This window comes from Lissotriton helveticus, chromosome 11 (assembly GCF_964261635.1).
Source record: "Lissotriton helveticus chromosome 11, aLisHel1.1, whole genome shotgun sequence".
Taxonomy (NCBI): Eukaryota; Metazoa; Chordata; class Amphibia; order Caudata; family Salamandridae; genus Lissotriton; species Lissotriton helveticus.
The window spans coordinates 22,627,746-22,640,719 of record NC_136072.1 but is presented as its reverse complement, the minus strand read 5'-3'; the positions used below and the strand labels follow the sequence as shown (position 1 = coordinate 22,640,719).

At 46.9% G+C, this 12,974-nt stretch overlaps 1 long non-coding RNA gene across 1 annotated transcript in view; it reads right to left on the bottom strand.

Moving 5' to 3' along the window:
• LOC144791301 (uncharacterized) overlaps window positions 1–12,974 on the bottom strand; it is a 178,660-nt gene that overhangs the window by 158,533 nt on the left and 7,153 nt on the right. The window lies entirely within an intron of this gene.

Sequence of the window (12,974 nt, the reverse complement as noted above, 5' to 3'; positions counted from 1 at the left end):
ATCATCTCCTACGCGGATGACACTCAACTGATCCTATCACTCACCAAAGACCCTACCACCGCCAAAACCAACTTACACGAAGGAATGAAAGAAGTAGCCGAGTGGATGAAACACAGCCGTCTGAAACTGAACTCAGACAAAACAGAAGTCCTCATCTTAGGCACCTCCCCCTCCGCCTGGGATGACTCTTGGTGGCCAGAAGCCCTTGGAAAAGCACCCATCCCGACGGACCACGCACTGAACCTGGGCGTCATCCTGGACTCCTCACTCTCGATGACCAGACAAGTCAACGCCGTTTCATCATCTTGCTTCAACATTCTTCGCATGCTCAAAAAAACATTTCGCTGGATCCCCACCGAAACTAGAAAAACGGTCACCCACGCACTGGTCACGAGCCGCCTGGACTACGGAAACACACTCTACGCCGGTACCACCGCAAAACTCCAGAAAAAACTACAACGCATCCAGAATGCCTCAGCCAGGCTCATACTAGACATCCCACGTAAAGAACACATCTCTGGTCACCTGAAAAATCTCCACTGGCTCCCCGTAAATAAGAGGATTACTTTCCGCCTCCTAACCCACGCACACAAAGCACTTTACGAACTTGGACCCGAATGCCTCAACACACGATTGTCCTTCTACACCCCCTCCCGTCAGCTGCGATCCTCCAACCTAGCCCTTGCCACTGTACCTCGCATCAACAAAACCACCATGGGAGGTAGATCCTTCTCCTACTTGGCAGCTAAAACCTGGAACTCACTTCCCACTCACCTTCGCCTTACTCAGAACCACCTAGCATTCAGAAAACAACTTAAAACTTGGATATTTGAGAAGTAATTTCCCCACCCTTCCTCTAGCGCCTTGAGACCCTATGGGTATGTAGCGCGCTATATAAATCTCTTGACTTGACTTGACTTGACTACTGCTGCACCAAGAGGGATTCTATACTGCTAGAAGCTGGCACTGTGCCTTCAGAGGACGGCCCTGCCTAAGACCTGAATTCCTGCTTGAACCCACGACTTTCGGAGTGATTCCAAGGGATAGTTGGCTGGCCTCCTGACCCTAGCCCCTGGGGCAGAAAAGACTCCAACCATCTTGAACCCCCATCTAGACCCTGCCTGAGTGAGCCCTGACCCTCTAAGTGGCGTGGATCCAGTCCTGTGCCCTTTGAAGTTGTGCTAAAGATGCCCAGACAGCCAGAAGCCAAACCTTTGGACTTTAAAAAAAGATTCTGGCAAAAAGTGCTCTGAGAACCGAGAGGAGACAGAGACCTACCTGTTCGCCGACATGCCCAAGGTGCATTGCCACTTGTCCTGACTCCGTGGCAGCTCCCAGTTTGTTCTTCTCCGCAGCAGCAAATCTTGTTCAGCGGCTCCTCATAGAAGGGGTATCCGGCCTCATGAAGCCTTTGTCGGCTACAGCCTGCAGCTTCATCTCGCTGTGATTTTCGACATCGAACGTGTCCTTGACATCGATCCAGCCCTCAACAGAGAGCATATAGGTGCTGTACCTCTTCTCAACGTCTATGTCATTGACTTAGAACAGGGACGCCATTCATAATTTTGCTTTCTCATTTTTGGATCTCACCTGCGAGATTCCTCGGATAGTGGGATATGGCCACATGTATAGTCTCCTCGCACCGCAGATGGGTCTCCATTCAAGGTTTCCTGACTTTTTGCTTTTTTTCTTTTACATATAGATACATTTTTCAAGCTCTTTCGGGTGTGCCTGGAGAGGGAGTTGCAGTGACTGCATCTTCTGAGATCATGAGAATCTAGCAAACAGGGGCTACAGAGTCAATGAGAGTCTGTTTAAGTCCTTTTTCTGACAATCTGAGCAATTCGTAAAAAGCAATGCAATTTTGCGAAAAAATTCAAATATTCCTGATAAATATTGCAAAATACTCCTAGTCCTAAAGAATGTCTAGTGAACTAATTTAAAAAAATGTCCTGAGTGTTTTGAAGGGAAGAAAACCTTAAATAAGGCCAAACTCAGAGCTCCAAGATTCTGTCAGCTGGAGACAGAAAAAAGAATTGAGTTAACTGCACCTATGGGAACAGCTTTGGGACACCATGGCATTGACTGAAGTCTGGAAAGAGCAGAGGTGCATCACTGACTTGACTGGATAATGGGAGGGCAAACCTGGATGCCTGGCCACATCTCAATGATTGGGAGAATTGAACTTGTTTTAGCATCAGGTTCAAAAGTAACAATTTTAGAGGAAATAAAACTTCTAGATTGTATTTGTAGAGCAACAGGTAATGGCCTAGCAGGATAGATTAAATTCGTTATTTCTCCCTCTACTTAATAGCAGATAATAATGGCTTTGTGGGAGAAGTGAAGCCTTACCAGAGCAAGGAATGATCCAGTTGGCTCTGCATTAGACTTAAAAGTATTTTCCTGTAAAAAAAAAAAAAAGATCTATGAGATGAGCTTTCAGAGGGTGTCACACTAAAAACTGGCACAAGTCTTCACTCACTTGTTCAAGTTTCTCCCTAGAGATATTTAATTGTGGGCATCAACTCTTCGGTTAGAAGGACCTCAGATGCAACAAGCAACTGGCGAGGGGGTGCGGCCATTTATGTAAGGTGAGGCTAATATCGACTAGGGCCGAGAGTATGTTCCACATTATAACACCATGTCCGGCCACGAAGAGAATCCGGAAGGATTTTTTGGGGTGTGTTCTGCGATGGAGGGCCCACAAGTCTGCAATATGGTTAGCACAATGTTCAATGAGTGAATACTATTAATAATTTAAATTGATGTTTTATTTTTAATTAGTGGGTTTATGATGAATATGATGCTCTTTTAAGATGGATTCTTTCTATGTGTTTTCAGGTATGATCACTGTACAAGTGACTAAACGCCAAAGATTAACTGAGTAGCGTTTACGTTTGCTACCAATGGAAGGCAGATATACCACAGGTACTTGGTTGCAAAACAGTTGTTAGGAAGGCTGAAGTGAGCGGAAACCCATATCAACGGATAACCTCTTTAAAAAAACAAGCACTAGCAAAGCCAATAAGTTTCGCCTATGCAAGATCTATTGGCTGTGTCAATGTTTTTTTACATATTGCACAGCTGCACGAGCTGCTGTGCCACATAGCCTAAAAAATTAAAAAAAGCCCTATGACGTGCCCAGCGTTGCACACGTAATAGCTGATGCTTCCCCTTCAAGCCATGTTGTACAACAGTCGACTCTGCTGCGCAATATGTGAAAAAACAGTGCATGGGTGGGGGCAGCAAGCAACACAAGGGAGGTGGGCCGGTGTGGGGAACAAACCACAGACAGCGAGAGGGAAACGGGGTGGGGTGGGGAACAAACTATGGACAGCAGGAAGGGAGGTGTGGAACTAACCACGGACAGCAGGAGAAGGAGTGGAAGAAACAATGACAGTGGGAGAAAGGACCTGGGGAAAACAACATGAGAGAGGGAACAGTAACAGCAAGAGGAGGGCGGTGGTGTGGGAGAGGGACTGTCGACACATACACTCTATAAGAGTGCATAAAAAAAAAGTTTTTTAAAGTACCTGCAGGAGCCTTAGGCCAGTGAAAAGACACTGAGCATAGGCAGGAAGCTGTACTTGGTCAATGCTCCACAGCAGGGACACACGAGAAACCCCAGGAGGAAGCAGAGGTGAGGAGGAGGAGACTCTGACCAATAGGAAGCAAGGAAGTGAGTTAAGTCAGAGCCACCCAATGCATTTTACAAGCCAAGCGAAAACTAAAAAAACATTAACTGCTTTATGTAATAGGCCAAAACAATGTTTTTTTCTTAATACCAAGGCATGGTTACATATTTTAACAGTAAGGGAAATGTATGCTAAGAGTGTACAGTCTTCAGAAACAATGCAGCCTGTGTGGGCTCATTGTAAACCGCATCTATTCCTCTCCTGGTCTTGCACAAGCAGTGTCGATGGTGCCAATGTAGCCGCACTGTGTTGTGCCCATCGCTGTGGCCTTGGAGCAGGGCGAGGAAGGTTCCTCTCAGCAGGACGCCCGCATAGTAATACGACGCTGTTTGAATTGGCCCCGGCTCAAAAAATGCAAGCGTGTGTGAGATTCACAAGCCACAGATGTTGGGATCTATCAGTGCTTCGACGCTGGAAGTGTCAGATTTTTAAATAGCTGCCCTGTCGCCGCCCAGCCACAGGCAGGAAAAGAACATGTTTCCAAGCGACACCTTCCCCGTGTTTTCTACCGCGAATGAGAGTTGTTGGAGTAGGTCCCTACTCAGCTCTGACTCACGGACATGGCATTTCTGCTGACATCAGCAAGATGCAGGTGCACTGAGGGGAGGTGAGCACTGGGCCGCTGCTGCTTGGCGAAGCAAACCCTGCTGTTGCATAGCTACACGAACTCTATTTCTTCCCGCTGGAATGTGTTTTTAATTTAGCCCTGATTCATATTTCATTCAAGCTTCAAAACCACAAAACGAGGATAGGTTTACAGTCTGTCCGCTCTGAGTGCCAGGCTTGGAGAGAGGTGGCAGATGGTGGCAACAGCTAAGTAGAGCTGACGGAGACACCGCCTCCATATGTCCCACCTCCCCCGCAAATCCAAAACTCTCAGTTGTGGCCCCCCTGACACCCAACCAATGGGAGGCCTTTCTTTCTCCCTAGTGAAAGAGAGCCCACACCAGCATTAGGACCGAGAACCCCACTGCTAGTTAAAATACCATTTGGAAATACAAATGAATGCTTGTGAGATGTATTGTATTGTATGGTAATTGCTTTTATATATCGCATGTGGAGAAGTGTGGCTCAGTGGTTAGAGGCGGCAGACCCGGAAGCTGAGATCGGCCGTGGACCAGGGTTCGATTCCCCGCCTCGGCGGGTCTCGGGCTCTAAAAAAAAATTCCACAGACTTGATAATTCTCGCTCCGGTGCCTACTCGACTCACGGGGTCACACTCTGCGACTCTGGGCAATAGCTTGCTTAATCTCCACTACGGCCCCTTGTGGCGGGATGCCTGGCTTTCACCTTGTGGATACCCTGCCGGGGTATCTCAAAGGGGAGTACCAGGACGGGTTCCCTAAGCAAGCACTTAGATACCATGTCGGTGATTTGCGCTATATAAATACATGTACATTTACACATGTACATTTACATTTACTACCCCTGACGAGGCGTCAAAGCGCTTTTTCGGCGAGCAGCACCCTACTCCGGGACCCATAGAGGATTAGTGTTGAATTAGTATAGTGAAACATGCAAGTAAATTTTGTGTTGTTGTTGGTTGGAGTTTATATAACACAATGGCAATCAGGGCTCAGTATCACTGTAAGAATGCTGCCCTGAAACCCTTAAGTACAAAAAGTGATGGATGGAATGCTTGCATTAATCTCAGGCACTGGAAACGACACGGGCCGCAACCCACTCCATCCTTATTTTGACCACCATGCCACCTCAGTTTGGACCCAGCATATGCAAATCAGTCTTGATCCTGCTCCAATGGGAACAGCCCAGCCAGTATGTGTTGGATTAACCTTCTAAGCTAGCTAACATGGGTATTTGTAACATACCATGTGTATTTGTGTAAAGCACACGTTCACCCGTAGTCATCTTGGCACTGAATAAAAGTTGTGTTTTGTTACCCAACTCAGCTGTACTCATTTTATCAACCTCAGATAGATGAAAGGCTGAGTGGAACAACTGGGATTTGAACCTGTGACCATGAAGTCAAACACAGGTCCCTGCAGTGGACACATCAGTCCACTGAGCCACCAGACCCAGCTAAGTCGGCTCAGTGAGGTAAGAGTACGCATCTGTGATCTGTCGGCCATAGGTGTGAATACTTTGAGTAGCTCAGCCTTAAATTTTCGCCATTTCAATAAAATGAGAACCAAATTCCAATGGATAACTAATCACTGGGCATAACTGTCTCTCTGTACAATGCTTTGACACAGCTGATGCCTAAAAGGCTTATTTACACATCATCTCAACCTGTGGATAATCTTATATGGAGGCGTCTAGTATTTTCCTTTTCTTGACCATCTACTCTGGGGTTCTGCTTTTGACGCACAGCAGCTACAGCTATTCTTAAAGTTTCGCCCTCATCTTGTTTCAGTTGTGCGTAGAGGACAACATGGAAACTTTGTCGTGCACTGCAACTTAGCATGGATATTTTGTCTGCATTTGCAGAATAATGAATTTGTAAGGCCTGCTTGTTGAAATGTCATTTACTGCCAGTTCCCTGATTGTACGTTAATAGATATTTTATTAACTAAAAGGTTTGCTTCTTATATGGATACCACTCAGAGAATCATCTCCGACTCTGTGCATCAGGTCATAGCCTTTTGGGGAGGGGGCAATGCAAATAATCTGCGGGGCCTCCTGGAGAGAGGTATTTGTGTCAAGGATCATGAAAGGCGTGATTTAGGGATATCAATAGCCAATAACCTTGATAAGTAAGGGGCTACCTGCATGCCTGTGGCCAGCCACTGAGATAGCCAATGCCAAAAAACCAACTAAAAGAGGCAACTGGTTCCCCGACAAACTGAAAGCCGCCAAGTGCATCTACCGGCAACTAGAAAAGGAAGTGGCACACCAAAGGAAAACAGAAGCTCACAACACCTTCAAGACAGCCCTCAAACAGTACCACTGCCTCCTGAAAGAATACACTAAGAACACGCTAGCAGACCGCATTGAGGCCAGCTCCACCGGTAGTAGGGAACTCTTTGCCAATGTGAAGGAATTCTCCAACCCCACTGCCGCTGAGAACGACACCACACCCTTGCAGGAACTGGGCAACACACTGGCAGACTTCTTCCAAGACAAAATGCCGACCATCTACGAGAATTTCAGACCCCAACCACCCGACACTGACAATATGAACCAGCCCACACCTATGACACAAACCTGGAACACCTCCACAGCCAATGGGACTACCTCACTACGCAAGACACCCTCTCCATCACAAACTCTGTGCACTCTAGAGCACCCACAGACCCTTGCCCCCACCCAGGGCCGGCTTCAAGGGGGTGCGACCGCACTGGGCGCTAACCTGTGGAGGGGGCGCTGTGGTTAGCAGTAACATATGATTGGAGAGATGAGGGGGGGTAGGAAGATAGGATCCTTCTGCATGGTTACTCCCACTTTTTGCCTAGTGCTAGGTTATTCTTGACTAGTCTGACTGGGATCCTGCTAATCAGGACCCCAGTCTCTCTGCTATCTCCCTTAAATTGTTGTGGTCAGTACTTAGGTACATCCCAGATTGGATACTGGGGTACCCTTATCAGTCCCTAGTATATGGTACTAAGGTACCCAGAGCATAGGCACCCCAAAGGTTCCCCATGGGCTGTAGCATGTATTATGCCACCCATGAGAGACCATTCAAACTGTAACTACAGGTCTGCCGTTGCAGCCTGTGTAATCAGGTGCTAGCACCACTTACGAAAGATATAGGTTTCCTATACCAAGGGTCACTGCACTTAAACCCTATGAGACACCCCATAGCAGGCCTTTACAATCCTGAAGGCAGGGTGATTGGTTCTAAGTGTGAAGGTGCCCCTGCATGAGCAAGACACCCCTACAGCTTACGGAGTCCATTCTCCCGGGTTGTAAGTGAAGCAGCCATATGCCACATAGAGGGGCACCGTGTAATTACACAATGACCATCTCGAAACTGGCTGTAATGAATCCTATCATGTTTGGTAGCAAACATATGGAATCATACCCCACACCGTAAACTGTGTGGGAGGTATGATTCCAAGCTCTAGAAGAGCCCTCCGTTAGGCTCGCAGTGTTCCCAGTGCCAGTCTTCTAGACCCGGACAGCACAAAGTGGTTGCTGTCGACCAGAGACATGAGTCTGCCCTCCTGCTGCTGAGCAAGCTCGAGAAGGGGAAGGCAGAACTGGGTGGGTGCGCTTGCCAGCGCGAGTAAGTCTGCATGAGGGACACATTTGGTGCCTCCATGCATAGTCCAGTTCATACCAGCTCTGGGAGCCGTTGGCTCCAGCTCTGGCACTAAACTGGACAAAGGGACATGGGAGTAACCTCCCCCCTGTCAAGACCCTCCTCTGAATCATCCCAGCCCGTTCTTTAGGGTTCTTAAGGGCTTACCTGGGCGTAGGCCCCTAGATTAGTCATGGAACAAGATTCAGATCAGACACCAGTTCTTCTTCTACCGTCTGGGCACTCTGGAATTCGCTGGACTTTGTTTGGGCTCTACTTCGTCTCTCTTCCAGTCTGCTGCATCGTCTGTGCCTGTGCACCATACAGGAACCTTCCAAGGCCTCTGGGCATCAAAGACACCTGAAGGAATCTCCCTTGAAGTGAAGGAGTCACTTCCCTGCATTTGCAGGCACTGTAACTAAGTCTGCCGGTCTGCTGATCTTGAGCTGCTCTGCACTCAGAAAGGTTCTGCAACCCAGGTGGTGGTTTTCCACAGTTCTTGAGGCCAGGCCAGGCCTGCCATGCCCTCTTACCAAGCTTGAGGCCAGTATCCCTCGTGGGGCTGCAATAACCGAACCCCTATGCACTGCGTTAACTTACAGTTGCAAAGGTTTGTTGGTTTCCTTCCATCAAGATCTTCGGGCTCCAAGTAGCCCCAACCTCAAGCACCTCCAGTGACCAAAGTCTTCGTCCACATGGCATTGTGTGCACTGTGGCTTGCATCTTTTGGTGAGCTGCTTGAGGTCCTCTTGCGACTCCAGTGCCTCCGGCCAGTGGGTCCTTACACGTAGACTTGTACGGAGCATGCCACTGTGTTCCCACACTGCACACGATCTCCATGGGGTTCCTAGTTACTCACATTGTATGGGTCCATGGGTCCCCAGCACTTCTACGTCCTCTCGACATTGTCTTGACCCGAGGCGTGGTTCTTATACCACTTTCTTAGTATATGGTTTGCCCCCGCCCCGAGGTCCACTATGTATTCTGTGCTATTTACTGTATTTCTTTGCAAAGTACTGTGTGCATTATGCGTATCTCCGGTTAGGAGATAATTGTAGGTGTTAGAGAGCATTATATAATAAATAAATATTTTTATAAATACCTTGTGTGGTTGTTTTTCACTTAATCTATACTATAAGATTACATTCTGGTAAAACAAGCTGCTTTACACTCCTTCTGGGCAAAGCCTGTAGGGTGCTCTCCACAGCTACCACTTAGAGAGCTTTCTAAGGTTGTCCAAGACCTCTTAAATCACCATAAGGGTTGTCTGGACTGGTGCATGGTTGCCACTTACATAAGTAGACATATTATACCAGGCCATCTTCTCATAAGCTGCACTTTTGCTCTGTGCTGCTGTGAGAATCTGCGGAGGCGGTCATGGGTTGTGGGGGCGCCAAAAATGATTGTTGCACTGGGCGCCACCAGCACTAAAACCGGCCCTGCCTCTACCACATCTTCAATCTTGGAAAGAAGACAATCGGAGACAAACTCAGAAAGTTCCTGAACACCTCAATCACATTGGTGTCCTTTGCTGAAGACTGGAAACATGCGGAAGTGAGACCCCTCCTGAAGAAACCTTGCGCTGACCCTACAGAACCTAAGAACTATCCACTCATCTCACTGCTCCCATTTCCAGTGAAGATCCTCGAGAAAGTGATCAACAAGCAACTCACCCACCTCCAGGACCGCAGTGAAACAGCAGCCCCTTATCCTCTTGGACCTATCATCCGCTTTCGACACAGCCGTCCATCACACACTGATCAACAGACTCCACCACATCGGGATCCAGGAAACCACCCTCAAATGGATAGCATCATTCCTCCCTGGAAGGAATCAGAGGATCCGTCTCCCACAGTCACTTCAGAGCCCATGAAGATCACCTGTTGAATTCCCCAAGGATCATCACTCAGCCCCACCCTCTTCAACAGCTACATGACTCCCCTTGCTCACACCATAAGATCACACAAACTCAACATCATCTCATATGCCGACGACACCCAGATCATCTTGCTGACAGAAGACCCTTCCATCGCCAGACCCAACTTCCACATCTGCATGATAGACATCACCAATTGTATGAGAGACAATTGTCTGAAATTCAGCACAGACAAGACGGAAGCCCTCATCTTCGGGTATAACATCTCGATTTGGAATAATGCATGGTGGCAAGCAAGTCTCGGCCCACCATCGGTCACAACAAACCATGCAAGCAACCTTGCCTTTATCCTGGACAGCAAACTCTCAATAGAAAAACAAGTCAATGCAGTCTCACTTTACGTTGGAATCACGGCAGTCCTCCTGAAGAGACTCGAGCAATACAGAACACAGCAGCAAGACTCATCCTTGATGTGCCCAGAAGGGCCCACGTCACACCCCACCTCAGGAAACTACACTGGCTTCACATACAGACAAGGTGCCAGTTCAAGATGCTGACCCACGCCGACAAAGACCTACACAATGAAGGACCAGAATACCTCAACAAACGACTGACCTTCCACCAACCAACCAGACACCTCAGGTGTGCCTCCCATTTCCTTGCAGATACCCTCCGGATCCGCCAAACCAACAGCGGAGGACGCTCCTTCTCACAGCTGACAGCGAAGACACGGAACTCCCTTCCCCTGCACCTAAGGACGGCCCCATCGCTCCAGCAATTCAGGAGAGAACTCAAGACCTGGATGTTTGAATGAGATATGACCATGCAGTAGCTACAAGCACCTCGAGACCCTAACGGGTGAGTTGCCACACTCTATAGATGTTTGATGGATTGATTGAGTAACCATGACGAATGAGTGAAGGTGCACAGGAGACTGGGACAAGGAAGAAGTGAAAGATGGGTGGACCGTGGCACTCTGCCACTAGACCAGTCTGACTGTGACTGACTTTTCCAGAACACTATCCGCCTTCAGATGCACCAGCATGATCAAAGCCTGTGGACTAGTGGCCAAAGAAGGGACGCCTACCCTATCTTCATCACGATTTTCCAATGTGCTATAGGCTGCGATCCTTTGGGCGGGGATAAAGTAGACAAGCCAGTAAGCTCCACCAGGTAATGCGGCCACTGCACAGAGGCCAGTGCAACCGGAAGGTCACAACTTACAATCCTGGCAAGTCCATTACATCTGTTATTCTTCTAAGCTCGATAAATAAAATAGAATTTGAGTGGATCCTACGATATCTTTTATTTGGATAGCTACAATTCTGTAAAATCCGAGGTAACAAGTGACATGTAAAAAAAGAACTTACTGTAAGAATAAAACAGTCTTAATCGAAACATGATTAAAAAAGTTACAAATCTCCATCCAGAAACCCTCCACCCCCTCCCTCCCACCGAGCATCTAGAAATCAGGTACTTTAAAGATGGCACTGCGGAAAGAAAGTCACTCCCCTACCAAACTCCTCTTTTAAAACCTCTTGAAAGGAGCTCAGATTTCATATTTGATATTCGTCCTTATTTTACTCTTCTGTCCATTCGTCCTACTTTTGGTTTTTATCTCTCACATATAAAAAATTTATTTCAGAAACGTATACAAAATAAATCCCTTCTACACTTTCATGGTAATAGCTCTTCATAACCTAAGTAGCAAACACCAGCTGCTGGAGGGCTGTTTTTTATGCGTGGGCTTAGTTCAACTACTCCATGACCACAGATTATTGTGGTATTTTCTCAACGTTTGAATAGATTTTTTTCAACTGAGGAATTTCCCATTCAAGTGTTGAATTTCCTGAAATTGTTACTACAACAGTTTTTTTCTCACTAAAAACATATCAATGTCAAAAATAGACACTGCCTTGCTAAAAGGATATGGGCACCAGAGTAGGGTCCACTCTGACAGAATCGCAGTTAGTCATCTGAAGAAAAGCGGCCCAAAGCCATGAAAACTTGAAGAAGATGAAATTATACACTTTTGGTTACGGCGCATTACAGGGAGGTGGGCGTGTCAGCTGGGGGCAATTCTTGAGCGTCAGAATTAATGCATATGCTGGGCACTTTAAAGACTTGCCAGGCAAGAAAAGGCACAGGAGGGTAGAAGATGCCCAGCCTTGTAAGCATTCCCTGCTTCCGAAAGCCCTGTCACTTGAATAACCCCATTGGCCGTGACACAGGAAAGGGACCGCCCACCTACAAATGTAAAAACAACTCAAACCTTTATCTCTTGTGCCACTTGGCTTTATTGGGTTAGCCCGTCAGCTGCACATTCACAGGTTTTTAGATTTTATTTTTTTTTCAATAGAGTGGAATAAAATGAATTTGGAGACTTCTCAATGTGCAACCTTACAGCACCACCTTGATCGACACTTGCAGCGGTGAGTTTGATATTTGGCGACAATAATATCTTTTGATCTGGATGTGCATTTGGAAAAACGTGTTTTAGTAATTATTACTCTAATTATTAATAATTTAATACGAAACTGATATTTCGCAGCGATGCTATAATCTGATTTTCTAGTGGGTCAAGCTAGCGCTATATAAAACGTTTTAAATAAATTAAATAAATAAAATTAAATAAATAAATTGCATTTGTTAATAGCAATAGCTTTTCCTAATAGTGCCTTTTTGTCCTGCTTCGTAAAGTACTCTTACTGTTAGGTGGCATTTGGCAGCGGTGATGTCTTTTCATTTACTTGTCATTTCTTGAAGACACTGGTTATTCTAAAGTTGGTTTTAATCATAGTCAATGTTCTGAACATCACCAGGTCTTTTGGTTCCCTGCCGGATAGCTCTAGTCGGTTCAGAGGGCGCAGTAAGATGAGATGTATGCCTTTATCTGCCTGGTTGTGCATGGACACGTTCAGCTGGTGTTCTTCGGTGCTTCCTGTGCATTGGGGGTCTTCGGAAGGGTCATTGTGTTTGGGTACTTTGTATGTCTAAGCATGTCGATCCAGGTGGATAACCCAGCTGCTAAGCATGGTGGGGAGGAACTGGTCTGTGGTAGATGTTGGAAGATGAAGTGAATCTCAGCAGGGATATCTTAAGGATTTTGGGGTCCTGTGTCAAATATATTTCGGGGGCCCCTGTTCAGAACAGCTTTGAATTTGTGATCCAGCTTCAGATCTTTCAAGCAATCTTTGGCCAG